The sequence below is a fragment of the Watersipora subatra genome, chromosome 4 (genome assembly GCF_963576615.1).
Source record: "Watersipora subatra chromosome 4, tzWatSuba1.1, whole genome shotgun sequence".
NCBI lineage: Eukaryota > Metazoa > Bryozoa > Gymnolaemata > Cheilostomatida > Watersiporidae > Watersipora > Watersipora subatra.
The window spans coordinates 18879292-18902441 of NC_088711.1; the positions used below are offsets into that span (position 1 = coordinate 18879292).

Genomic DNA, 23150 nt, shown 5'->3' on the forward strand with positions numbered 1-23150 from the left:
ACTTAAATTTTCACTGACATTAAAAACCTTTAACAGATCAGTTCCAAACACTTTCGACTGAGCTTTCACACACACAAAAGCCTTGTGTTTACTCATTTGATGTTCAACAAAAAAGATATCTTTGACAAAGATTGACAGCGACACCGAAGAGAGTTGTAGCACAATGAAGCAAAAATAGGTTCTACCGAGATTTGAACTCGGATCGCAGGATTCAAAGTCCTGAGTGCTAACCATTACACCATAGAACCAATATCAACAGCAGCGATGCGTCGTTCAATTGCGCAAAGATAATGGAGGTGGTATATGCTCTTTATCATTCAACCTTTTTAAATCTGAAATCCAAGGGAATCATGATTAGTGAACATAGATTTAGATAACTATTCACATGCAGCAAACAAAATAGGTTACTCTGAAACAATAAATAGCAAGCTTTAACTGAAAAACAAGACGTTTAATTTTTGATAAATGTGAAAGTCTGAGACATAAAAAAAAAGAAAAAAATCTATATATTGACCTAAATTTTCACTAACATTAAAAACCTTTAACAGATCAGTTCCAAACACTTTCGACTGAGCTTTCACGCACACAAAAGCCTTGTGTTTACTCATTTGATGTTCAACAAAAAAGATATCTTTGACAAAGATTGACAGCGACACCGAAGAGAGTTGTAGCACAATGAAGCAAAAATAGGTTCTACCGAGATTTGAACTCGGATCGCAGGATTCAAAGTCCTGAGTGCTAACCATTACACCATAGAACCGATATCAACAGCAGCGATGCGTCGTTCAATCGCGCAAAGGAAATGGAGGTGCTCTATGCTCTTTATCATTCAACCTTTTAAAATCTGAAATCCAAGGGAATCATGATTGGTGAATATAGATTTAGATATCTATTCACATGCAGCCAACAAAAAACAGGTTACCGTAAAACGACAAATAAAAATTTTGAATGAAAAAAAAACGTTGAATTTTTGATAAAATTAATTTGAAAGTCTGAGAATTATAAAGGAGTAGAAGCTCTAATTTTGCCAAAATTTGAACTAATATAAAAACTTTTAACAGATGAGTTCCAACCACTTTCGACTGAGCTTTCACACACACAAAAGCCTGGTGTTTACTCACTCAATGTTCAACAAAAAAGATAACTCTGACAAAGATTGACAGCGACACCGAACAGAGTTGTAGCACAATGAAGCAAAAATAGGTTCTACCGAGATTGAACTCGGATCGCAGGATTCAAAGTCCTGAGTGCTAACCATTACACCATAGAACCGATATCAACAGCAGCGATGTGTCGTTCAATCGCGCAAAGATAATGGATGTGGTATATGCTCTTTATCATTCAACCTTTTAAAATCTGAAATCCAAGGGAATCATGATTAGTGAACATAGATTTCGAAAACTATTCACATGCAGCAAACAAAATAGGTTACTCTGAAACAACAAATAGCAAGCTTTAAATGAAAAACAAAACGTTTAAATTTTGATAAATACGAAAGTCTGAGACATAAAAAAAAAGAAAAAAATCTATATATTGACCTAAATTTTCACTAACATTAAAAACCTTTAACAGATCAGTTCCAAACACTTTCGACTGAGCTTTCACGCACACAAAAGCCTTGTGTTTACTCATTCGATGTTCAATGAAAAAGAAAACTTTGACAAAGATTGACAGCGACACCGAAGAGAGTTGTAGCACAATGAAGCAAAAATAGGTTCTACCGAGATTTGAACTCGGATCGCAGGATTCAAAGTCCTGAGTGCTAACCATTACACCATAGAACCGATATCAACAGCAGCGATGCGTCGTTCAATCGCGCAAAGGAAATGGAGGTGCTCTATGCTCTTTATCATTCAACCTTTTAAAATCTGAAATCCAAGAGAATCATGATTGGTGAATATAGATTTAGATATCTATTCACATGCAGCCAACAAAAAACAGGTTACCGTAAAACAACAAATAAAAACTTTGAATGAAAATAAACGTTGAATTTTTGATAAAATTAATTTGAAAGTCTGAGAATTAAAAAGGAGTAGAAGCTCTAATTTTGCCAAAAATTGAACTAATACAAAAACTTTTAACAGATGAGTTTCAACCACTTTCGACTGAGCTTTCACACACACAAAAGCCTGGTGTTTACTCATTCGATGTTCAACAAAGAAGAAAACTTCGACAAATATCAACAGCGACACCGAAGAGAGTTGTAGCACAATGAAGCAAAAATAGGTTCTACCGAGATTTGAACTCGGATCGCAGGATTCAGAGTCCTGAGTGCTAACCATTACACCATAGAACCGATATCAACAGCAGCGATGTGTCGCTCAAATGCGCAAAGATAATGGAGGTGGTATATGCTCTTTATCATTCAACCTTTTTAAATCGGAAATCCAAGGGAATCATGATTGGTGAATATAGATTTAGATAACTATTCACATGCAGCCAACAAAAAACAGGTTATCGTAAAACGACAAATAAAAACTTTGAATGAAAAAAAAATCGTTGAATTTTTTGATAAAAGTAATTTGAAAGTCTGAGAATTAAAAAGGAGTAGAAGCTCTAATTTTGCTAAAATTTGAACTAATATAAAAACTTTTAACAGATGAGTTCCAACCACTTTCGACTGAGCTTTCACGCACACAAAAGCCTTGTGTTTACTCATTTGATGTTCAATAAAAAAGAAAACTTACACAAAGATTGACAGCGACACCGAAGAGAGTTGTAGCACAATGAAGCAAAAATAGGTTCTACCGAGATTTGAACTCGGATCGCAAGATTCAGAGTCCTGAGTGCTAACCATTACACCATAGAACCGATATCAACAGCAGCAATGCGTCGTTCAATCGCGCAAAGAAAATGGAGGTGCTCTTTGCTCTTTATCATTCAACCTTTTAAAATCTGAAATCCAAGGGAATCATGATTGGTGAATATAGATTTAAATAACTATTCACATGCAGCCAACAAAAAACAGGTTATCGTAAAACGACAAATAAAAACTTTGAATGAAAAAAAAATCGTTGAATTTTTGATAAAATTAATATGAAAGTCTGAGAATTAAAAAGGAGTAAAAGCTCTAACTTCGCCAAAATTTTCACTGATATTAAAAACTTTTTACAGATGAGTTCCAACCACTTTTGACTGAGCTGTCACACACACAAAAGCCTGGTGTTTACTCATTCGATCTTCAACAAAAAAAAACTTTGACAAAGATTGACAGCGACACCGAAGAGAGTTGTAGCACAATGAAGCAAAAATAGGTTCTACCGAGATTTGAACTCGGATCGCAGGATTCAGAGTCCTGAGTGCTAACCATTACACCATAGAACCGATGTCAACAGCAGCATGCGTCGTTCAATTGCGCAAAGATAATGGATGTGGTAAATGCTCCTTATCATTCAACCTTTTAAAGTCTGAAATCCAAGGGAATCATGATTGGTGAACATAGACTTAAATAACTACTCACATGCAGCCAACAAAATAGGTTACTCTGAAACAACAAATAGCAAGCTTTAAACGAAAAACAAAACGTTGAAGTTTTGATAAAATTATTATGAAAGTCTGAGAACAAAAATTGAGAAAAAGCTCTAATTTTGCCTAAATTTGCACTGATATATAAATTTTTAACGAATAAGTTCCAACCATGTTCGACTGAGCTTTCACACACACAAAAGCTTGGTGTTTACTCATTCATTGTTCAACAAAAAAGATAACTTTGACAAAGATTGACAGCGACACCGAACAGAGTTGTAGCACAATGAAGCAAAAAGAGATTCTACCGAGATTTGAACTTGGATCGCAGGATTCAGAGTCCTGAGTGCTAACCATTACACCATAGAACCGATATCAACAGCAGCGATGTGTCGTTCAATTGCGCAAAGATAATGGAGGTGGTATATGCTCTTTATCATTCAACCTTTTTAAATCTGAAATCCAAGGGAATCATGATTAGTGAACATAGATTTAGATAACTATTCACATGCAGCAAACAAAATAGGTTACTCTGAAACAACAAATAGCAAGCTTTAAATGAAAAACAAGACGTTTAATTTTTGATAAATATGAAAGTCTGAGACAAAAAAAAAAAAAAAAAATCTATATGTTGACCTAAATTTTCACTGACATTAAAAACCTTTAACAGATCAGTTCCAAACACTTTCGACTGAGCTTTCACGCACACAAAAGCCTGGTGTTTACTCATTCATTGTTCAACAAAAAAGAGAACTTTGACAAAGATTGACAGCGACACCGATGATAGTTGTAGCACAATGAAGAAAAATAGGTTTTACCAAAATTTGAACTTGGATCGCAGGATTCAGAGTCCTGAGCGCTAACCATTACACCATAGAACCGATATCAACAGCAGCATGCGTCGTTCAATTGTGCAAAGATAATGGATGTGGTATATGCTCCTTATCATGCAACCTTTTAAAGTCTGAAATCCAAGGGAATCGTGATTGGTGAACATAGATTTAAACAACTATTCACATGCAGCCAACAAAATAGGTTACTCTGAAACAACAAATAGCAAGCTTTAAATGAAAAACAAAACCTTGAAGTTTTGATGAAATTCTTATGAAAGTCTGAGACCTAAAAACAAGAAAAAGCTCTAATTTTGCCTAAATTTGCACTGAAGTATAAACTTTTAACGAATAAGTTCCAACCACGTTCGACTGAGCTTTCAAACACACAAAAGCCTGGTGTTTACTCATTCATTGTTCAACAAAAAAGATAACTTTGACAAAGATTGACAGCGACACCGAAGAGAGTTGTAGCACAATGAAGCAAAAAGAGGTTCTACCGAGATTTGAACTCGGATCGCAGGATTCAAAGTCCTGAGTGCTAACCATTACATTATAGAACCGATATCAACAGCAGCGATGTGTCGCTCAAATGCGCAAAGACAATGAAGGTGCTACATGCTCTTTATCATTCCACCTTTTTAAATCTGAAATCCAAGGGATTCATGATTGGTGAACATAGATTTAAATAACTATTCACATGCAGCCAACAAAAAACAGTTTACCCTAAAACAACAAATAGCAAATTTTAAATGAAAAAAACGTTGAAGTTTTGAGAAAATTAATATGAAAGTCTGAGACATAAAAAAAAAGAAAAAATTCCTCAATTTGACCTAAATTTGCACTGATATATAAACTTTTAACATATGAGTTCCAACCACTTTCGACTGAGCTTTCACACACACAAAAGCCTGGTGTTTACTCATTCGATGTTCAACAAAGAAGAAAACTTCGACAAATATCAACAGCGACACCGAAGAGAGTTGTAGCACAATGAAGCAAAAATAGGTTCTACTGAGATTTGAACTCGGATCGCAGGATTCAGAGTCCTGAGTGCTAACCATTACACCATAGAACCGATATCAACAGCAGCGATGCGTCGTTCAATCGCGCAAAGGAAATGGAGGTGCTCTATGCTCTTTATCATTCAACCTTTTAAAATCTGAAATCCAAGGGAATCATGATTGGTGAATATAGATTTAGATAACTATTCACATGCAGCCAACAAAAAACAGGTTACCGTAAAACGACAAATAAAAATTTTGAATGAAAAAAAAACGTTGAAGTTTTGATAAAATTAATTTGAAAGTCTGAGAATTAAAAAGGAGTAGAAGCTCTAATTTTGCCAAAATTTGAACTAATATAAAAACTTTTAACAGATGAGTTCCAACCACTTTCGACTGAGCTTTCACACACACAAAAGCCTGGTGTTTACTCATTCAATGTTCAACAAAAAAGATAACTCTGACAAAGATTGACAGCGACACCGAACAGAGTTGTAGCACAATGAAGCAAAAATAGGTTCTACCGAGATTGAACTCGGATCACAGGATTCAAAGTCCTGAGTGCTAACCATTACACCATAGAACCGATATCAACAGCAGCGATGTGTCGTTCAATCGCGCAAAGATAATGGATGTGGTATATGCTCTTTATCATTCAACCTTTTAAAATCTGAAATCCAAGGGAATCATGATTAGTGAACATAGATTTCGAAAACTATTCACATGCAGCAAACAAAATAGGTTACTCTGAAACAACAAATAGCAAGCTTTAAATGAAAAACAAAACGTTTAAATTTTGATAAATACGAAAGTCTGAGACATAAAAAAAAAGAAAAAAATCTATATGTTGACCTAAGTTTTCACTGACATTAAAAACTTTTAACAGATGAGTTCCAAACACTTTCGACTGAGCTTTCACGCACACAAAAGCCTTGTGTTTACTCATTTGATGTTCAATAAAAAAGAAAACTTTGACAAAGATTGACAGCGACACCGAAGAAAGTTGTAGCACAATGAAGCAAAAATAGGTTCTACCGAGATTGAACTCGGATCGCAGGATTAAAAGTCCTGAGTGCTAACCATTACACCATAGAACCGATATCAACAGCAGCGATGTGTCGTTCAATCGCGCAAAGATAATGGATGTGGTATATGCTCTTTATCATTCAACCTTTTAAAATCTGAAATCCAAGGGAATCATGATTGGTGAATATAGATTTAGATAACTATTCACATGCAGCCAACAAAAAACAGGTTATCGTAAAACGACAAATAAAAACTTTGAATGAAAAAAAAAACGTTGAATTTTTGATAAAATTAATATGAAAGTCTGAGAACTAAAAAGGAGTAAAAGCTCTTACTTTGCCAAAATTTTCACTGATACTAAAAGCCCTTTACAGATGAGTTCCAACCACTTTCGACGGAGCTTTCACGCACACAAAAGCCTGGTGTTTACTCATTCGATGTTCAACAAAGAAGAAAATTTCGAAAAAGACTGACAGCGACACCGAAGAGAATAGTAGCACGATGAAGCAAAAATAGGTTCTACCAAGATTTGACTTCGGATCGCAGGATTCAAAGTCCTGAGTGCTAACCATTACACCATAGAACCGATGTCAACAGCAGCATGCGTCGTTCAGTTGCGCAAAGATAATGGATGTGGTAAATGCTCCTTATCATTCAACCTTTTAAAGTCTGAAATCCAAGGGAATCATGATTGGTGAACATAGACTTAAATAACTACTCACATGCAGCCAACAAAATAGGTTACTCTGAAACAACAAATAGCAAGCTTTAAACGAAAAACAAAACGTTGAAGTTTTGATAAAATTATTATGAAAGTCTGAGAACAAAAATTGAGAAAAAGCTCTAATTTTGCCTAAGTTTGCACTGATATATAAATTTTTAACGAATAAGTTCCAACCACGTTCGACTGAGCTTTCACACACACAAAAGCCTGGTGTTTACTCATTCAATGTTAAAAAAAAAAGATAACTCTGACAAAGATTGACAGCGACACCAAACAGGGTTGTAGCACAATGAAAAAAAAATAGGGTCTACCGAGATTTGAACTCGGATCGCAGGATTCAAAGTCCTGAGTGCTAACCATTACACCATAGAACCGATATCAACAGCAGCGATGTGTCGTTGAATTGCGCAAAGATAATGGAGGTGGTATATGCTCTTTATCATTCCACCTTTTTAAATCTGAAATCCAAGGGAATCATAATTAGTGAACATAGATTTAGATAACTATTCACATGCAGCAAACAAAATAGGTTACTCTGAAACAACATATAGCAAGCTTTAAATGAAAAACAAGACGTTTAATTTTTGATAAATATGAAAGTCTGAGACATAAAAAAAAAGAAAAAAATCTATATATTGACCTAAATTTTCACTGACATTAAAAACCTTTAACAGATCAGTTCCAAACACTTTCGACTGAGCTTTCACGCACACAAAAGCCTGGTGTTTACTCATTCGATGTTCAATGAAAAAGAAAACTTTGACAAAGATTGACAGCGACACCGAAGAGAGTTGTAGCACAATGAAGCAAAAATAGGTTCTACCGAGATTTGAACTCGGATCGCAGGATTCAAAGTCCTGAGTGCTAACCATTACACCATAGAACCGATATCAACAGCAGCGATGCGTCGTTCAATCGCGCAAAGGAAATGGAGGTGCTCTATGCTCTTTATCATTCAACCTTTTAAAATCTGAAATCCAAGAGAATCATGATTGGTGAATATAGATTTAGATATCTATTCACATGCAGCCAACAAAAAACAGGTTACCGTAAAACAACAAATAAAAACTTTGAATGAAAATAAACGTTGAATTTTTGATAAAATTAATTTGAAAGTCTGAGAATTAAAAAGGAGTAGAAGCTCTAATTTTGCCAAAAATTGAACTAATACAAAAACTTTTAACAGATGAGTTTCAACCACTTTCGACTGAGCTTTCACACACACAAAAGCCTGGTGTTTACTCATTCGATGTTCAACAAAAAAGATAACTTTGACAAAGATTGACAGCGACACCGAAGAGAGTTGTAGCACAATGAAGCAAAAATAGGTTCTACCGAGATTTGAACTCGGATCGCAGGATTCAGAGTCCTGAGTGCTAACCATTACACCATAGAACCGATATCAACAGCAGCGATGCGTCGTTCAATCGCGCAAAGGAAATGGAGGTGCTCTTTGCTCTTTATCATTCAACCTTTTAAAGTCTGAAATCCAAGGGAATCATGATTGGTGAATATAGATTTAGATATCTATTCACATGCAGCCAACAAAATTGGTTACTCTGAAACAACAAATAGTAAGCTTTAAATGAAAAACAAAACCTTGAAGTTTTGATGAAATTATTATGAAAGTCTGAGAACTTAAAACAAGAAAAAGCTCTAATTTTGCCTAGATTTGCACTAATATATAAACTTTTAACGAATAAGTTCCAACCACGTTCGACTGAGCTTTCAAACACACAAAAGCCTGGTGTTCACTCATTCAATGTTCAACAAAAAAGATAACTTTGACAAAGATTGACAGCGACACCGAAGAGAGTTGTAGCACAATGAAGCAAAAATAGGTTTTACCGAGATTTGAACTCAGATCGCAGGATTCAAAGTCCTGAGTGCTAACCATTACACCATAGAACCGATATCAACAGCAGCGATGCGTCGTTCAATCGCGCAAAGGAAATGGAGGTGCTCTTTGCTCTTTATCATTCAACCTTTTAAAGTCTGAAATCCAAGGGAATCATGATTGGTGAATATAGATTTAGATATCTATTCACATGCAGCCAACAAAAAACAGGTCACCGTAAAACGACAAATAAAAACTTTGAATGAAAAAAAAACTTTGAATTTTTGATAAAATTAATTTGAAAGTCTGAGAATTAAAAAGGAGTAGAAGCTCTAATTTTGCCAAAAATTGAACTAATATAAAAACTTTTAACAGATGAGTTCCAACCACTTTCGACTGAGCTTTCACACACACAAAAGCCTGGTGTTTACTCATTCGATGTTCAACAAAGAAGAAAACTTCGACAAATATCAACAGCGACACCGAAGAGAGTTGTAGCACAATGAAGCAAAAATAGGTTCTACCGAGATTTGAACTCGGATCGCAGGATTCAGAGTCCTGAGTGCTAACCATTGCACCATCGGTTCTATAGAACCGATGTCAACAGCAGCATGCGTCGTTCAATTGCGCAAAGATAATGGATGTGGTATATGCTCCTTATCATTCAACCTTTTAAAGTCTGAAATCCAAGGGAATCATGATTGGTGAACATAGATTTAAATAACTACTCACATGCAGCCAACAAAATAGGTTACTCTGAAACAACAAATAGCAAGCTTTAAATGAAAAACAAAACGTTGAAGTTTTGATAAAATTATTATGAAAGTCTGAGAACAAAAATTGAGAAAAAGCTCTAATTTTGCCTAAATTTGCACTGATATATACATTTTTAACGAATAAGTTCCAACCACGTTCGACTGAGCTTTCACACATACAAAAGACTGGTGTTTACTCATTTGATGTTCAATAAAAAAGAGAACTTTGACAAAGATTGACAGCGACACCGATGAGAGTTGTAGCACAATGAAGAAAAATAGGTTTTCCGAAATTTGAACTTGGATCGCAGGATTCAGAGTCCTGAGTGCTAACCATTACACCATAGAACTGATATCAACAGCAGCGATGTGTCGTTCAATCGCGCAAAGATAATGGATGTGGTATATTCTCTTTATCAATCAACTTTTTAAAATCTGAAATCCAAAGGAATCACGATTGGTGAACATAGATTTAAATAACTAATCAAATGCAGCCAACAAAAAACAGGTTACCCTAAAACAACAAATAAAAACTTTGAATGAAAAAAAAACGTTGAAGTTTTGATAAAATTAATTTGAAAGTCTGAGAATTAAAAAGGAGTAAAAGCTCTAAATTTGCCAAAATTTGAACTAATATAAAAACTTTTAACAGATGAGTTCCAACCACTTTCGACTGAGCTTTCACACACACAAAAGCCTGGTGTTTACTCATTCAATGTCCAACAAAAAAGATAACTCTGACAAAGATTGACAGCGACACCGAACAGAGTTGTAGCACAATGAAGCAAAAATAGGTTCTACCGAGATTTGAACTCGGATCGCAGGATTCAGAGTCCTGAGTGCTAACCATTACACCATAGAACCGATATCAACAGCAGCGATGCGTCGTTGAATTGCGCAAAGATAATGGAGGTGGTATATGCTCTTTATCATTCCACCTATTTAAATCTGAAATCCAAAGGAATCATGATTAGTGAACATAGATTTAGATAACTATTCACATGCAGCAAACAAAATAGGTTACTCTGAAACAACAAAGAGCGAGCTTTAAATGAAAAACAAGACGTTTAATTTTTGATAAATATGAAAGTCTGAGACATAAAAAAAAAGAAAAAAATCTATAGGTTGACCTAAATTTTCACTGACATTAAAAACCTTTAACAGATCAGTTCCAAACACTTTCGACTGAGCTTTCACGCACACAAAAGCCTTGTGTTTACTCATTTGATGTTCAATGAAAAAAAAAATTTTGACAAAGATTGACAGCGACACCGAAGAGAGTTGTAGCACAATGAAGCAAAAATAGGTTCTACCGAGATTTGAACTCGGATCGCAGGATTCAGAGTCCTGAGTGCTAACCATTACACTTAAGAACCGATATCAACAGCAGCGATGTGTCGTTCAATTGCGCAAAGAAAATAGAGGTGCTCTATGCTCTTTATTATTCAACCTTTTAAAATCTGAAATCCAAGGGAATCATGATTGGTGAATATTGATTGAGATATCTATTCACATGCAGCCAACAAAAAACAGGTTACCGTAAAACAACAAATAGCAAACTTTGAATGAAAAAAAACCGTTGAAGTTTTGATAAAATTAATATGAAAGTCTGAGAATTAAAAAGGAGTAAAAGCTCTAACTTTGCCAAAGATTGAACTAATATAAAAACTTTTAACAGATGAGTTCCAACCACTTTCGACTGAGCTTTCACACACACAAAAGCCTGGTGTTTACTCATTCGATGTTCAACAAAGAAGAAAACTTCGACAAATATCAACAGCGACACCGAAGAGAGTTGTAGCACAATGAAGCAAAAACAGGTTCTACCGAGATTTGAATTTGGATCGTAGGATTCAGAGTCCTGAGTGCTAACCATTACACCATAGAACCGATGTCAACAGCAGCATGCGTCGTTCAATTGCGCAAAGATAATGGATGTGGTAAATGCTCCTTATCATTCAACCTTTTAAAGTCTGAAATCCAAGGGAATCATGATTGGTGAACATAGACTTAAATAACTACTCACATGCAGCCAACAAAATAGGTTACTCTGAAACAACAAATAGCAAGCTTTAAACGAAAAACAAAACGTTGAAGTTTTGATAAAATTATTATGAAAGTCTGAGAACAAAAATTGAGAAAAAGCTCTAATTTTGCCTAAATTTGCACTGATATATAAATTTTTAACGAATAAGTTCCAACCATGTTCGACTGAGCTTTCACACACACAAAAGCCTGGTGTTTACTCATTCATTGTTCAACAAAAAAGATAACTTTGACAAAGATTGACAGCGACACCGAAGAGAGTTGTAGCACAATGAAGCAAAAAGAGATTCTACCGAGATTTGAACTTGGATCGCAGGATTCAGAGTCCTGAGTGCTAACCATTACACCATAGAACCGATATCAACAGCAGCGATGTGTCGTTCAATTGCGCAAAGATAATGGAGGTGGTATATGCTCTTTATCATTCAACCTTTTTAAATCTGAAATCCAAGGGAATCATGATTAGTGAACATAGATTTAGATAACTATTCACATGCAGCAAACAAAATAGGTTACTCTGAAACAACAAATAGCAAGCTTTAAATGAAAAACAAGACGTTTAATTTTTGATAAATATGAAAGTCTGAGACAAAAAAAAAAAAAAAAAATCTATATGTTGACCTAAATTTTCACTGACATTAAAAACCTTTAACAGATCAGTTCCAAACACTTTCGACTGAGCTTTCACGCACACAAAAGCCTGGTGTTTACTCATTCATTGTTCAACAAAAAAGAGAACTTTGACAAAGATTGACAGCGACACCGATGATAGTTGTAGCACAATGAAGAAAAATAGGTTTTACCAAAATTTGAACTTGGATCGCAGGATTCAGAGTCCTGAGCGCTAACCATTACACCATAGAACCGATATCAACAGCAGCATGCGTCGTTCAATTGTGCAAAGATAATGGATGTGGTATATGCTCCTTATCATGCAACCTTTTAAAGTCTGAAATCCAAGGGAATCGTGATTGGTGAACATAGATTTAAACAACTATTCACATGCAGCCAACAAAATAGGTTACTCTGAAACAACAAATAGCAAGCTTTAAATGAAAAACAAAACCTTGAAGTTTTGATGAAATTCTTATGAAAGTCTGAGACCTAAAAACAAGAAAAAGCTCTAATTTTGCCTAAATTTGCACTGAAGTATAAACTTTTAACGAATAAGTTCCAACCACGTTCGACTGAGCTTTCAAACACACAAAAGCCTGGTGTTTACTCATTCATTGTTCAACAAAAAAGATAACTTTGACAAAGATTGACAGCGACACCGAAGAGAGTTGTAGCACAATGAAGCAAAAAGAGGTTCTACCGAGATTTGAACTCGGATCGCAGGATTCAAAGTCCTGAGTGCTAACCATTACATTATAGAACCGATATCAACAGCAGCGATGCGTCGCTCAAATGCGCAAAGACAATGAAGGTGCTACATGCTCTTTATCATTCCACCTTTTTAAATCTGAAATCCAAGGGATTCATGATTGGTGAACATAGATTTAAATAACTATTCACATGCAGCCAACAAAAAACAGTTTACCCTAAAACAACAAATAGCAAATTTTAAATGAAAAAAACGTTGAAGTTTTGAGAAGATTAATATGAAAGTCTGAGACATAAAAAAAAAGAAAAAATTCCTCAATTTGACCTAAATTTGCACTGATATATAAACTTTTAACATATGAGTTCCAACCACTTTCGACTGAGCTTTCACACACACAAAAGCCTGGTGTTTACTCATTCGATGTTCAACAAAGAAGAAAACTTCGACAAATATCAACAGCGACACCGAAGAGAGTTGTAGCACAATGAAGCAAAAATAGGTTCTACTGAGATTTGAACTCGGATCGCAGGATTCAGAGTCCTGAGTGCTAACCATTACACCATAGAACCGATATCAACAGCAGCGATGCGTCGTTCAATCGCGCAAAGGAAATGGAGGTGCTCTATGCTCTTTATCATTCAACCTTTTAAATTCTGAAATCCAAGGGAATCATGATTGGTGAATATAGATTTAGATAACTATTCACATGCAGCCAACAAAAAACAGGTTACCGTAAAACGACAAATAAAAATTTTGAATGAAAAAAAAACGTTGAATTTTTGATAAAATTAATTTGAAAGTCTGAGAATTAAAAAGGAGTAGAAGCTCTAATTTTGCCAAAATTTGAACTAATATAAAAACTTTTAACAGATGAGTTCCAACCACTTTCGACTGAGCTTTCACACACACAAAAGCCTGGTGTTTACTCATTCAATGTTCAACAAAAAAGATAACTCTGACAAAGATTGACAGCGACACCGAACAGAGTTGTAGCACAATGAAGCAAAAATAGGTTCTACCGAGATTGAACTCGGATCACAGGATTCAAAGTCCTGAGTGCTAACCATTACACCACAGAACCGATATCAACAGCAGCGATGTGTCGTTCAATCGCGCAAAGATAATGGATGTGGTATATGCTCTTTATCATTCAACCTTTTAAAATCTGAAATCCAAGGGAATCATGATTAGTGAACATAGATTTCGAAAACTATTCACATGCAGCAAACAAAATAGGTTACTCTGAAACAACAAATAGCAAGCTTTAAATGAAAAACAAAACGTTTAAATTTTGATAAATACGAAAGTCTGAGACATAAAAAAAAAGAAAAAAATCTATATGTTGACCTAAGTTTTCACTGACATTAAAAACTTTTAACAGATGAGTTCCAAACACTTTCGACTGAGCTTTCACGCACACAAAAGCCTTGTGTTTACTCATTTGATGTTCAATAAAAAAGAAAACTTTGACAAAGATTGACAGCGACACCGAAGAAAGTTGTAGCACAATGAAGCAAAAATAGGTTCTACCGAGATTGAACTCGGATCGCAGGATTAAAAGTCCTGAGTGCTAACCATTACACCATAGAACCGATATCAACAGCAGCGATGTGTCGTTCAATCGCGCAAAGATAATGGATGTGGTATATGCTCTTTATCATTCAACCTTTTAAAATCTGAAATCCAAGGGAATCATGATTGGTGAATATAGATTTAGATAACTATTCACATGCAGCCAACAAAAAACAGGTTATCGTAAAACGACAAATAAAAACTTTGAATGAAAAAAAAAACGTTGAATTTTTGATAAAATTAATATGAAAGTCTGAGAACTAAAAAGGAGTAAAAGCTCTTACTTTGCCAAAATTTTCACTGATACTAAAAGCCCTTTACAGATGAGTTCCAACCACTTTCGACGGAGCTTTCACGCACACAAAAGCCTGGTGTTTACTCATTCGATGTTCAACAAAGAAGAAAATTTCGAAAAAGACTGACAGCGACACCGAAGAGAATAGTAGCACGATGAAGCAAAAATAGGTTCTACCAAGATTTGACTTCGGATCGCAGGATTCAAAGTCCTGAGTGCTAACCATTACACCATAGAACCGATGTCAACAGCAGCATGCGTCGTTCAGTTGCGCAAAGATAATGGATGTGGTAAATGCTCCTTATCATTCAACCTTTTAAAGTCTGAAATCCAAGGGAATCATGATTGGTGAACATAGACTTAAATAACTACTCACATGCAGCCAACAAAATAGGTTACTCTGAAACAACAAATAGCAAGCTTTAAACGAAAAACAAAACGTTGAAGTTTTGATAAAATTATTATGAAAGTCTGAGAACAAAAATTGAGAAAAAGCTCTAATTTTGCCTAAGTTTGCACTGATATATAAATTTTTAACGAATAAGTTCCAACCACGTTCGACTGAGCTTTCACACACACAAAAGCCTGGTGTTTACTCATTCAATGTTAAAAAAAAAAGATAACTCTGACAAAGATTGACAGCGACACCAAACAGGGTTGTAGCACAATGAAGAAAAAATAGGGTCTACCGAGATTTGAACTCGGATCGCAGGATTCAAAGTCCTGAGTGCTAACCATTACACCATAGAACCGATATCAACAGCAGCGATGTGTCGTTGAATTGCGCAAAGATAATGGAGGTGGTATATGCTCTTTATCATTCCACCTTTTTAAATCTGAAATCCAAGGGAATCATAATTAGTGAACATAGATTTAGATAACTATTCACATGCAGCAAACAAAATAGGTTACTCTGAAACAACATATAGCAAGCTTTAAATGAAAAACAAGACGTTTAATTTTTGATAAATATGAAAGTCTGAGACATAAAAAAAAGAAAAAAATCTATATATTGACCTAAATTTTCACTGACATTAAAAACCTTTAACAGATCAGTTCCAAACACTTTCGACTGAGCTTTCACGCACACAAAAGCCTTGTGTTTACTCATTCGATGTTCAATGAAAAAGAAAACTTTGACAAAGATTGACAGCGACACCGAAGAGAGTTGTAGCACAATGAAGCAAAAATAGGTTCTACCGAGATTTGAACTCGGATCGCAGGATTCAAAGTCCTGAGTGCTAACCATTACACCATAGAACCGATATCAACAGCAGCGATGCGTCGTTCAATCGCGCAAAGGAAATGGAGGTGCTCTATGCTCTTTATCATTCAACCTTTTAAAATCTGAAATCCAAGAGAATCATGATTGGTGAATATAGATTTAGATATCTATTCACATGCAGCCAACAAAAAACAGGTTACCGTAAAACAACAAATAAAAACTTTGAATGAAAATAAACGTTGAATTTTTGATAAAATTAATTTGAAAGTCTGAGAATTAAAAAGGAGTAGAAGCTCTAATTTTGCCAAAAATTGAACTAATACAAAAACTTTTAACAGATGAGTTTCAACCACTTTCGACTGAGCTTTCACACACACAAAAGCCTGGTGTTTACTCATTCGATGTTCAACAAAGAAGAAAACTTCGACAAATATCAACAGCGACACCGAAGAGAGTTGTAGCACAATGAAGCAAAAATAGGTTCTACCGAGATTTGAACTTGGATCGCAGGATTCAGAGTCCTGAGTGCTAACCATTACACCATAGAACCGATATCAACAGCAGCGATGCGTCGTTCAATCGCGCAAAGGAAATGGAGGTGCTCTTTGCTCTTTATCATTCAACCTTTTAAAATCTGAAATCCAAGGGAATCATGATTGGTGAATATAGATTTAAATAACTATTCACATGCAGCCAACAAAATTGGTTACTTTGAAACAACAAATAGTAAGTTTTAAATGAAATACAAAACGTTTAATTTTCAATAAATATGAAAGTCTGAGAACTAAAAATGAGAAAAAGCTGTAATTTTGCCTAATTTTGCACTGATATATAAACTTTTAACGAATAAGTTCCAACCACGTACTACTGAGCTTTCAAACACACAAAAGCCTGGTGTTTACTCATTCAATGTTCAACAAAAAAGATAACTTTGACAAAGATTGACAGCGACACCGAAGAGAGTTGTAGCACAATGAAGCAAAAATAGGTTCTACCGAGATTTGAACTCGGATCGCAGGATTCAGAGTCCTGAGTGCTAACCATTACACCATAGAACCGATATCAACAGCAGCGATGCGTCGTTCAATCGCGCAAAGGAAATGGAGGTGCTCTTTGCTCTTTATCATTCAACCTTTTAAAGTCTGAAATCCAAGGGAATCATGATTGGTGAATATAGATTTAGATATCTATTCACATGCAGCCAACAAAATTGGTTACTCTGAAACAACAAATAGTAAGCTTTAAATGAAAAACAAAACCTTGAAGTTTTGATGAAATTATTATGAAAGTCTGAGAACTTAAAACAAGAAAAAGCTCTAATTTTGCCTAGATTTGCACTAATATATAAACTTTTAACGAATAAGTTCCAACCACGTTCGACTGAGCTTTCAAACACACAAAAGCCTGGTGTTCACTCATTCAATGTTCAACAAAAAAGATAACTTTGACAAAGATTGACAGCGACACCAAAGAGAGTTGTAGCACAATGAAGCAAAAATAGGTTTTACCGAGATTTGAACTCAGATCGCAGGATTCAAAGTCCTGAGTGCTAACCATTACACCATAGAACCGATATCAACAGCAGCGATGCGTCGTTCAATCGCGCAAAGGAAATGGAGGTGCTCTTTGCTCTTTATCATTCAACCTTTTAAAGTCTGAAATCCAAGGGAATCATGATTGGTGAATATAGATTTAGATATCTATTCACATGCAGCCAACAAAAAACAGGTCACCGTAAAACGACAAATAAAAACTTTGAATGAAAAAAAAACTTTGAATTTTTGATAAAATTAATTTGAAAGTCTGAGAATTAAAAAGGAGTAGAAGCTCTAATTTTGCCAAAAATTGAACTAATATAAAAACTTTTAACAGATGAGTTCCAACCACTTTCGACTGAGCTTTCACACACACAAAAGCCTGGTGTTTACTCATTCGATGTTCAACAAAGAAGAAAACTTCGACAAATATCAACAGCGACACCGAAGAGAGTTGTAGCACAATGAAGCAAAAATAGGTTCTACCGAGATTTGAACTCGGATCGCAGGATTCAGAGTCCTGAGTGCTAACCATTGCACCATCGGTTCTATAGAACCGATGTCAACAGCAGCATGCGTCGTTCAATTGCGCAAAGATAATGGATGTGGTATATGCTCCTTATCATTCAACCTTTTAAAGTCTGAAATCCAAGGGAATCATGATTGGTGAACATAGATTTAAATAACTACTCACATGCAGCCAACAAAATAGGTTACTCTGAAACAACAAATAGCAAGCTTTAAATGAAAAACAAAACGTTGAAGTTTTGATAAAATTATTATGAAAGTCTGAGAACAAAAATTGAGAAAAAGCTCTAATTTTGCCTAAATTTGCACTGATATATACATTTTTAACGAATAAGTTCCAACCACGTTCGACTGAGCTTTCACACATACAAAAGACTGGTGTTTACTCATTTGATGTTCAATAAAAAAGAGAACTTTGACAAAGATTGACATCGACACCGATGAGAGTTGTAGCACAATGAAGAAAAATAGGTTTTCCGAAATTTGAACTTGGATCGCAGGATTCAGAGTCCTGAGTGCTAACCATTACACCATAGAACTGATATCAACAGCAGCGATGTGTCGTTCAATCGCGCAAAGATAATGGATGTGGTATATTCTCTTTATCAATCAACTTTTTAAAATCTGAAATCCAAAGGAATCACGATTGGTGAACATAGATTTAAATAACTAATCAAATGCAGCCAACAAAAAACAGGTTACCCTAAAACAACAAATAAAAACTTTGAATGAAAAAAAAACGTTGAAGTTTTGATAAAATTAATTTGAAAGTCTGAGAATTAAAAAGGAGTAAAAGCTCTAAATTTGCCAAAATTTGAACTAATATAAAAACTTTTAACAGATGAGTTCCAACCACTTTCGACTGAGCTTTCACACACACAAAAGCCTGGTGTTTACTCATTCAATGTCCAACAAAAAAGATAACTCTGACAAAGATTGACAGCGACACCGAACAGAGTTGTAGCACAATGAAGCAAAAATAGGTTCTACCGAGATTTGAACTCGGATCGCAGGATTCAGAGTCCTGAGTGCTAACCATTACACCATAGAACCGATATCAACAGCAGCGATGCGTCGTTGAATTGCGCAAAGATAATGGAGGTGGTATATGCTCTTTATCATTCCACCTATTTAAATCTGAAATCCAAAGGAATCATGATTAGTGAACATAGATTTAGATAACTATTCACATGCAGCAAACAAAATAGGTTACTCTGAAACAACAAAGAGCAAGCTTTAAATGAAAAACAAGACGTTTAATTTTTGATAAATATGAAAGTCTGAGACATAAAAAAAAAGAAAAAAATCTATAGGTTGACCTAAATTTTCACTGACATTAAAAACCTTTAACAGATCAGTTCCAAACACTTTCGACTGAGCTTTCACGCACACAAAAGCCTTGTGTTTACTCATTTGATGTTCAATGAAAAAAAAAATTTTGACAAAGATTGACAGCGACACCGAAGAGAGTTGTAGCACAATGAAGCAAAAATAGGTTCTACCGAGATTTGAACTCGGATCGCAGGATTCAGAGTCCTGAGTGCTAACCATTACACTTAAGAACCGATATCAACAGCAGCGATGCGTCGTTCAATTGCGCAAAGAAAATAGAGGTGCTCTATGCTCTTTATTATTCAACCTTTTAAAATCTGAAATCCAAGGGAATCATGATTGGTGAATATTGATTGAGATATCTATTCACATGCAGCCAACAAAAAACAGGTTACCGTAAAACAACAAATAGCAAACTTTGAATGAAAAAAAACCGTTGAAGTTTTGATAAAATTAATATGAAAGTCTGAGAATTAAAAAGGAGTAAAAGCTCTAACTTTGCCAAAGATTGAACTAATATAAAAACTTTTAAAAGATGAGTTCCAACCACTTTCGACTGAGCTTTCACACACACAAAAGCCTGGTGTTTACTCATTCGATGTTCAACAAAGAAGAAAACTTCGACAAATATCAACAGCGACACCGAAGAGAGTTGTAGCACAATGAAGCAAAAACAGGTTCTACCGAGATTTGAATTTGGATCGTAGGATTCAGAGTCCTGAGTGCTAACCATTACACTTAAGAACCGATATCAACAGCAGCGATGCGTCGTTCAATCGCGCAAAGGAAATGGAGGTGTTCTATGCTCTTTATCATTCAACCTTTTAAAATCTGAAATCCAAGGGAATCATGATTGGTGAATATACATTTAGATATCTATTCACATGCAGCCAACAAAAAACAGGTTACCGTAAAACGACAAATAGCAAACTTTGAATGAAAAAAAACCGTTGAAGTTTTGATAAAATTAATATGAAAGTCTGAGAATTAAAAAGGAGTAAAAGCTCTAACTTTGCCAAAATTTTCACTGATATTAAAAACTTTTTACAGATGAGTTCCAACCACTTTTGACTGAGCTTTCACACACACAAAAGCCTGGTGTTTACTCATTCGATGTTCAACAAAAAAAACCTTTGACAAAGATTGACAGCGACACCGAACAGAGTTGTAGCACAATGAAGCAAAATAGGTTCTACCGAGATTTGAACTCGGATCGCAGGATTCAGAGTCCTGAGTGCTAACCATTACACCATAGAACCGATATCAACAGCAGCGATGTGTCCTTCAATCGCACAAAGATAATGGATGTGGTATATGCTCTTTATCATTCAACCTTTTAAAATCTGAAATCCAACAGAATCATGATTGGTGAACATAGATTTAAATAACTATTCACATGCAGCCAACAAAATTGGTTACTCTGAAACAACAAATAGTAAGCTTTAAATGAAAAACAAAACCTTGAAGTTTTGATGAAATTATTATGAAAGTCTGAGAACTTAAAACAAGAAAAAGCTCTAATTTTGCCTAGATTTGCACTAATATATAAACTTTTAACGAATAAGTTCCAACCACGTTCGACTGAGCTTTCAAACACACAAAAGCCTGGTGTTCACTCATTCAATGTTCAACAAAAAAGATAACTTTGACAAAGATTGACAGCGACACCGAAGAGAGTTGTAGCACAATGAAGCAAAAATAGCTTTTACCGAGATTTGAACTCAGATCGCAGGATTCAAAGTCCTGAGTGCTAACCATTACACCATAGAACCGATATCAACAGCAGCGATGTGTCGTTCAATCGCACAAAGATAATGGATGTGGTATATGCTCTTTATCATTCAACCTTTTTAAATCTGAAATCCAAGGGAATCATGATTGGTGAATATAGATTTAGATGACTATTCACATGCAGCCAACAAAAAACAGGTTATCGTAAAACGACAAATAAAAACTTTGAATGAAAAAAAAAACGTTGAATTTTTGATAAAATTAATATGAAAGTCTGAGAATTAAAAGGAGTAGAAGCTCTAATTTTGCCAAAATTTTCACTGATATATAAACTTTTAACAGATGAATTTCAACCACTTTCGATCGAATTTTCACACATTCAAAAGCCTGGTGTTTACTCATTCGATGTTCAATAAAAAAGAAAACTATGACGAAGATTGACAGCGACACCAAAGAGAGTTGTCACACAATGAAGCAAAAATAGGTTCTACCTAGATTTGAACTTGGATCGCAGGATTCAGAGTCCTGAGTGCTAACCATTACACTATAGAACCAATATCAACAGCAGCGATGTGTCGCTCAAATGCGCAAAGATAATGGAGGTGGTATATGCTCTTTATCATTCAACCTTTTCAAATCTGAAATCCAAGGGAATCATGATTGGTGAATATAGATTTAAATAACTATTCACATGCAGCCAACAAAAAACAGGTTATCATAAAACGACAAATAAAAACTTTGAATGAAAAAAAAAACGTTGAATTTTTGATAAAAGTAATTTGAAAGTCTGAGAATTAAAAAGGAGTAGAAACTCTAATTTTGCCAAAATTTGAACTAATATAAAAACTTTTAACAGATGAGTTCCAACCACTTTCGACTGAGCTTTCACGCACACAAAAGCCTGGTGTTTACTCATTCGATGTTCAACAAAGAAGAAAATTTCGACAAAGATTGACAGCGACACCAAAGAGAGTAGTAGCACGGTGAAGCAAAAATAGGTTCTACCGAGATTTGAACTCGGATCGCAGGATTCAAAGTCCTGAGTGCTAACCATTACACCATAGAACCAGTATCAACAGCAGCGATGCGTCGTTCGATTGCGCAAAGATAATGGAGGTGCTCTATGCTCTTTATCATTCAACCTTTTTAAATCTGAAATCCAAGGGAATCATGATTAGTGAACATAGATTTAGATAACTATTCACATGCAGCAAACAAAATAGGTTACTCTGAAACAACAAATAGCAAGCTTTAAATGAAAAACAAGACGTTTAATTTTTGATAAATATGAAAGTCTGAGACATAAAAAAAAAGAAAAAAATCTATATGTTGACCTAAATTTTCACTGGCATTAAAAACCTTTAACAGATCAGTTCCAAACACTTTCGACTGAGCTTTCACGCACACAAAAGCCTTGTGTTTACTCATTTGATGTTCAATAAAAAAGAAAACTTTGACAAAGATTGACAGCGACACCGAAGAGAGTTGTAGCACAATGAAGCAAAAATAGGTTCTACCGAGATTTGAACTCGGATCGCAGGATTCAGAGTCCTAAATACTAACCATTACACCATAGAACCGATGCCAATAGCATCGATGTGTCGTTCAATTGCGCAAAGAAAATGGAGGTGCTCTATGCTCTTTATCATTCAATCTTTTAAAATCGGAAATCCAAGTGAATCATGATTGGTTAACATTGATTCAGATAACTTTTCTCATACAGCCCACAAAAAAACAGGTTACCCTAAAACAACAAATAAAAAACTTTGAATGAAAAAAGACGTTGAATTTTTGATAAAATTAATATGAAAGTCTGAGAATTAAAAGGAGTAGAAGCTCTAATTTTGCCAAAATTTGCACTGATATATGAACTTTTAACAGATGAATTCCAACCACTTTCGATTGAATTTTCACACACTCA

At 35.1% G+C, this 23150-nt stretch overlaps 32 non-coding genes across 32 annotated transcripts; all 32 read right to left on the reverse strand.

Moving 5' to 3' along the window:
- Nucleotides 1-176: 176 nt before the first annotated feature.
- Nucleotides 177-248, reverse strand: Trnaq-uug (transfer RNA glutamine (anticodon UUG)). Its single transcript has one exon. It is a non-coding gene; the product is annotated as a tRNA-Gln (tRNA).
- Nucleotides 249-688: 440 nt separating this feature from the next.
- Trnaq-uug (transfer RNA glutamine (anticodon UUG)) lies at nucleotides 689-760 on the reverse strand. Its single transcript has one exon. It is a non-coding gene; the product is annotated as a tRNA-Gln (tRNA).
- Nucleotides 761-1201: 441 nt separating this feature from the next.
- Trnaq-uug (transfer RNA glutamine (anticodon UUG)) lies at nucleotides 1202-1272 on the reverse strand. The gene has a single exon. It is a non-coding gene; the product is annotated as a tRNA-Gln (tRNA).
- Nucleotides 1273-1712: 440 nt separating this feature from the next.
- On the reverse strand, nucleotides 1713-1784 carry Trnaq-uug (transfer RNA glutamine (anticodon UUG)). Its single transcript has one exon. It is a non-coding gene; the product is annotated as a tRNA-Gln (tRNA).
- A 440-nt stretch (nucleotides 1785-2224) lies between these two features.
- On the reverse strand, nucleotides 2225-2296 carry Trnaq-cug (transfer RNA glutamine (anticodon CUG)). The gene has a single exon. It is a non-coding gene; the product is annotated as a tRNA-Gln (tRNA).
- A 443-nt stretch (nucleotides 2297-2739) lies between these two features.
- On the reverse strand, nucleotides 2740-2811 carry Trnaq-cug (transfer RNA glutamine (anticodon CUG)). The gene has a single exon. It is a non-coding gene; the product is annotated as a tRNA-Gln (tRNA).
- A 441-nt stretch (nucleotides 2812-3252) lies between these two features.
- Nucleotides 3253-3324, reverse strand: Trnaq-cug (transfer RNA glutamine (anticodon CUG)). The gene has a single exon. It is a non-coding gene; the product is annotated as a tRNA-Gln (tRNA).
- A 440-nt stretch (nucleotides 3325-3764) lies between these two features.
- On the reverse strand, nucleotides 3765-3836 carry Trnaq-cug (transfer RNA glutamine (anticodon CUG)). Its single transcript has one exon. It is a non-coding gene; the product is annotated as a tRNA-Gln (tRNA).
- A 950-nt stretch (nucleotides 3837-4786) lies between these two features.
- Nucleotides 4787-4858, reverse strand: Trnaq-uug (transfer RNA glutamine (anticodon UUG)). The gene has a single exon. It is a non-coding gene; the product is annotated as a tRNA-Gln (tRNA).
- Nucleotides 4859-5301: 443 nt separating this feature from the next.
- On the reverse strand, nucleotides 5302-5373 carry Trnaq-cug (transfer RNA glutamine (anticodon CUG)). Its single transcript has one exon. It is a non-coding gene; the product is annotated as a tRNA-Gln (tRNA).
- A 441-nt stretch (nucleotides 5374-5814) lies between these two features.
- Trnaq-uug (transfer RNA glutamine (anticodon UUG)) lies at nucleotides 5815-5885 on the reverse strand. Its single transcript has one exon. It is a non-coding gene; the product is annotated as a tRNA-Gln (tRNA).
- Nucleotides 5886-7351: 1466 nt separating this feature from the next.
- On the reverse strand, nucleotides 7352-7423 carry Trnaq-uug (transfer RNA glutamine (anticodon UUG)). Its single transcript has one exon. It is a non-coding gene; the product is annotated as a tRNA-Gln (tRNA).
- Nucleotides 7424-7863: 440 nt separating this feature from the next.
- Trnaq-uug (transfer RNA glutamine (anticodon UUG)) lies at nucleotides 7864-7935 on the reverse strand. Its single transcript has one exon. It is a non-coding gene; the product is annotated as a tRNA-Gln (tRNA).
- Nucleotides 7936-8375: 440 nt separating this feature from the next.
- Trnaq-cug (transfer RNA glutamine (anticodon CUG)) lies at nucleotides 8376-8447 on the reverse strand. Its single transcript has one exon. It is a non-coding gene; the product is annotated as a tRNA-Gln (tRNA).
- Nucleotides 8448-8888: 441 nt separating this feature from the next.
- On the reverse strand, nucleotides 8889-8960 carry Trnaq-uug (transfer RNA glutamine (anticodon UUG)). Its single transcript has one exon. It is a non-coding gene; the product is annotated as a tRNA-Gln (tRNA).
- Nucleotides 8961-9401: 441 nt separating this feature from the next.
- On the reverse strand, nucleotides 9402-9468 carry Trnaq-cug (transfer RNA glutamine (anticodon CUG)). Its single transcript has one exon. It is a non-coding gene; the product is annotated as a tRNA-Gln (tRNA).
- A 965-nt stretch (nucleotides 9469-10433) lies between these two features.
- Trnaq-cug (transfer RNA glutamine (anticodon CUG)) lies at nucleotides 10434-10505 on the reverse strand. Its single transcript has one exon. It is a non-coding gene; the product is annotated as a tRNA-Gln (tRNA).
- A 1466-nt stretch (nucleotides 10506-11971) lies between these two features.
- Trnaq-cug (transfer RNA glutamine (anticodon CUG)) lies at nucleotides 11972-12043 on the reverse strand. The gene has a single exon. It is a non-coding gene; the product is annotated as a tRNA-Gln (tRNA).
- Nucleotides 12044-12993: 950 nt separating this feature from the next.
- On the reverse strand, nucleotides 12994-13065 carry Trnaq-uug (transfer RNA glutamine (anticodon UUG)). Its single transcript has one exon. It is a non-coding gene; the product is annotated as a tRNA-Gln (tRNA).
- A 443-nt stretch (nucleotides 13066-13508) lies between these two features.
- Nucleotides 13509-13580, reverse strand: Trnaq-cug (transfer RNA glutamine (anticodon CUG)). Its single transcript has one exon. It is a non-coding gene; the product is annotated as a tRNA-Gln (tRNA).
- Nucleotides 13581-14021: 441 nt separating this feature from the next.
- Nucleotides 14022-14092, reverse strand: Trnaq-uug (transfer RNA glutamine (anticodon UUG)). The gene has a single exon. It is a non-coding gene; the product is annotated as a tRNA-Gln (tRNA).
- A 1466-nt stretch (nucleotides 14093-15558) lies between these two features.
- On the reverse strand, nucleotides 15559-15630 carry Trnaq-uug (transfer RNA glutamine (anticodon UUG)). The gene has a single exon. It is a non-coding gene; the product is annotated as a tRNA-Gln (tRNA).
- A 439-nt stretch (nucleotides 15631-16069) lies between these two features.
- On the reverse strand, nucleotides 16070-16141 carry Trnaq-uug (transfer RNA glutamine (anticodon UUG)). Its single transcript has one exon. It is a non-coding gene; the product is annotated as a tRNA-Gln (tRNA).
- Nucleotides 16142-16581: 440 nt separating this feature from the next.
- On the reverse strand, nucleotides 16582-16653 carry Trnaq-cug (transfer RNA glutamine (anticodon CUG)). Its single transcript has one exon. It is a non-coding gene; the product is annotated as a tRNA-Gln (tRNA).
- Nucleotides 16654-17089: 436 nt separating this feature from the next.
- Trnaq-cug (transfer RNA glutamine (anticodon CUG)) lies at nucleotides 17090-17161 on the reverse strand. The gene has a single exon. It is a non-coding gene; the product is annotated as a tRNA-Gln (tRNA).
- A 441-nt stretch (nucleotides 17162-17602) lies between these two features.
- Nucleotides 17603-17674, reverse strand: Trnaq-uug (transfer RNA glutamine (anticodon UUG)). The gene has a single exon. It is a non-coding gene; the product is annotated as a tRNA-Gln (tRNA).
- Nucleotides 17675-18115: 441 nt separating this feature from the next.
- On the reverse strand, nucleotides 18116-18182 carry Trnaq-cug (transfer RNA glutamine (anticodon CUG)). Its single transcript has one exon. It is a non-coding gene; the product is annotated as a tRNA-Gln (tRNA).
- A 965-nt stretch (nucleotides 18183-19147) lies between these two features.
- Nucleotides 19148-19219, reverse strand: Trnaq-cug (transfer RNA glutamine (anticodon CUG)). The gene has a single exon. It is a non-coding gene; the product is annotated as a tRNA-Gln (tRNA).
- Nucleotides 19220-20685: 1466 nt separating this feature from the next.
- Nucleotides 20686-20757, reverse strand: Trnaq-cug (transfer RNA glutamine (anticodon CUG)). Its single transcript has one exon. It is a non-coding gene; the product is annotated as a tRNA-Gln (tRNA).
- A 954-nt stretch (nucleotides 20758-21711) lies between these two features.
- Nucleotides 21712-21783, reverse strand: Trnaq-cug (transfer RNA glutamine (anticodon CUG)). Its single transcript has one exon. It is a non-coding gene; the product is annotated as a tRNA-Gln (tRNA).
- Nucleotides 21784-22225: 442 nt separating this feature from the next.
- Nucleotides 22226-22297, reverse strand: Trnaq-uug (transfer RNA glutamine (anticodon UUG)). The gene has a single exon. It is a non-coding gene; the product is annotated as a tRNA-Gln (tRNA).
- Nucleotides 22298-22737: 440 nt separating this feature from the next.
- On the reverse strand, nucleotides 22738-22809 carry Trnaq-cug (transfer RNA glutamine (anticodon CUG)). The gene has a single exon. It is a non-coding gene; the product is annotated as a tRNA-Gln (tRNA).
- Between the last annotated feature and the right edge of the window lie 341 nt (nucleotides 22810-23150).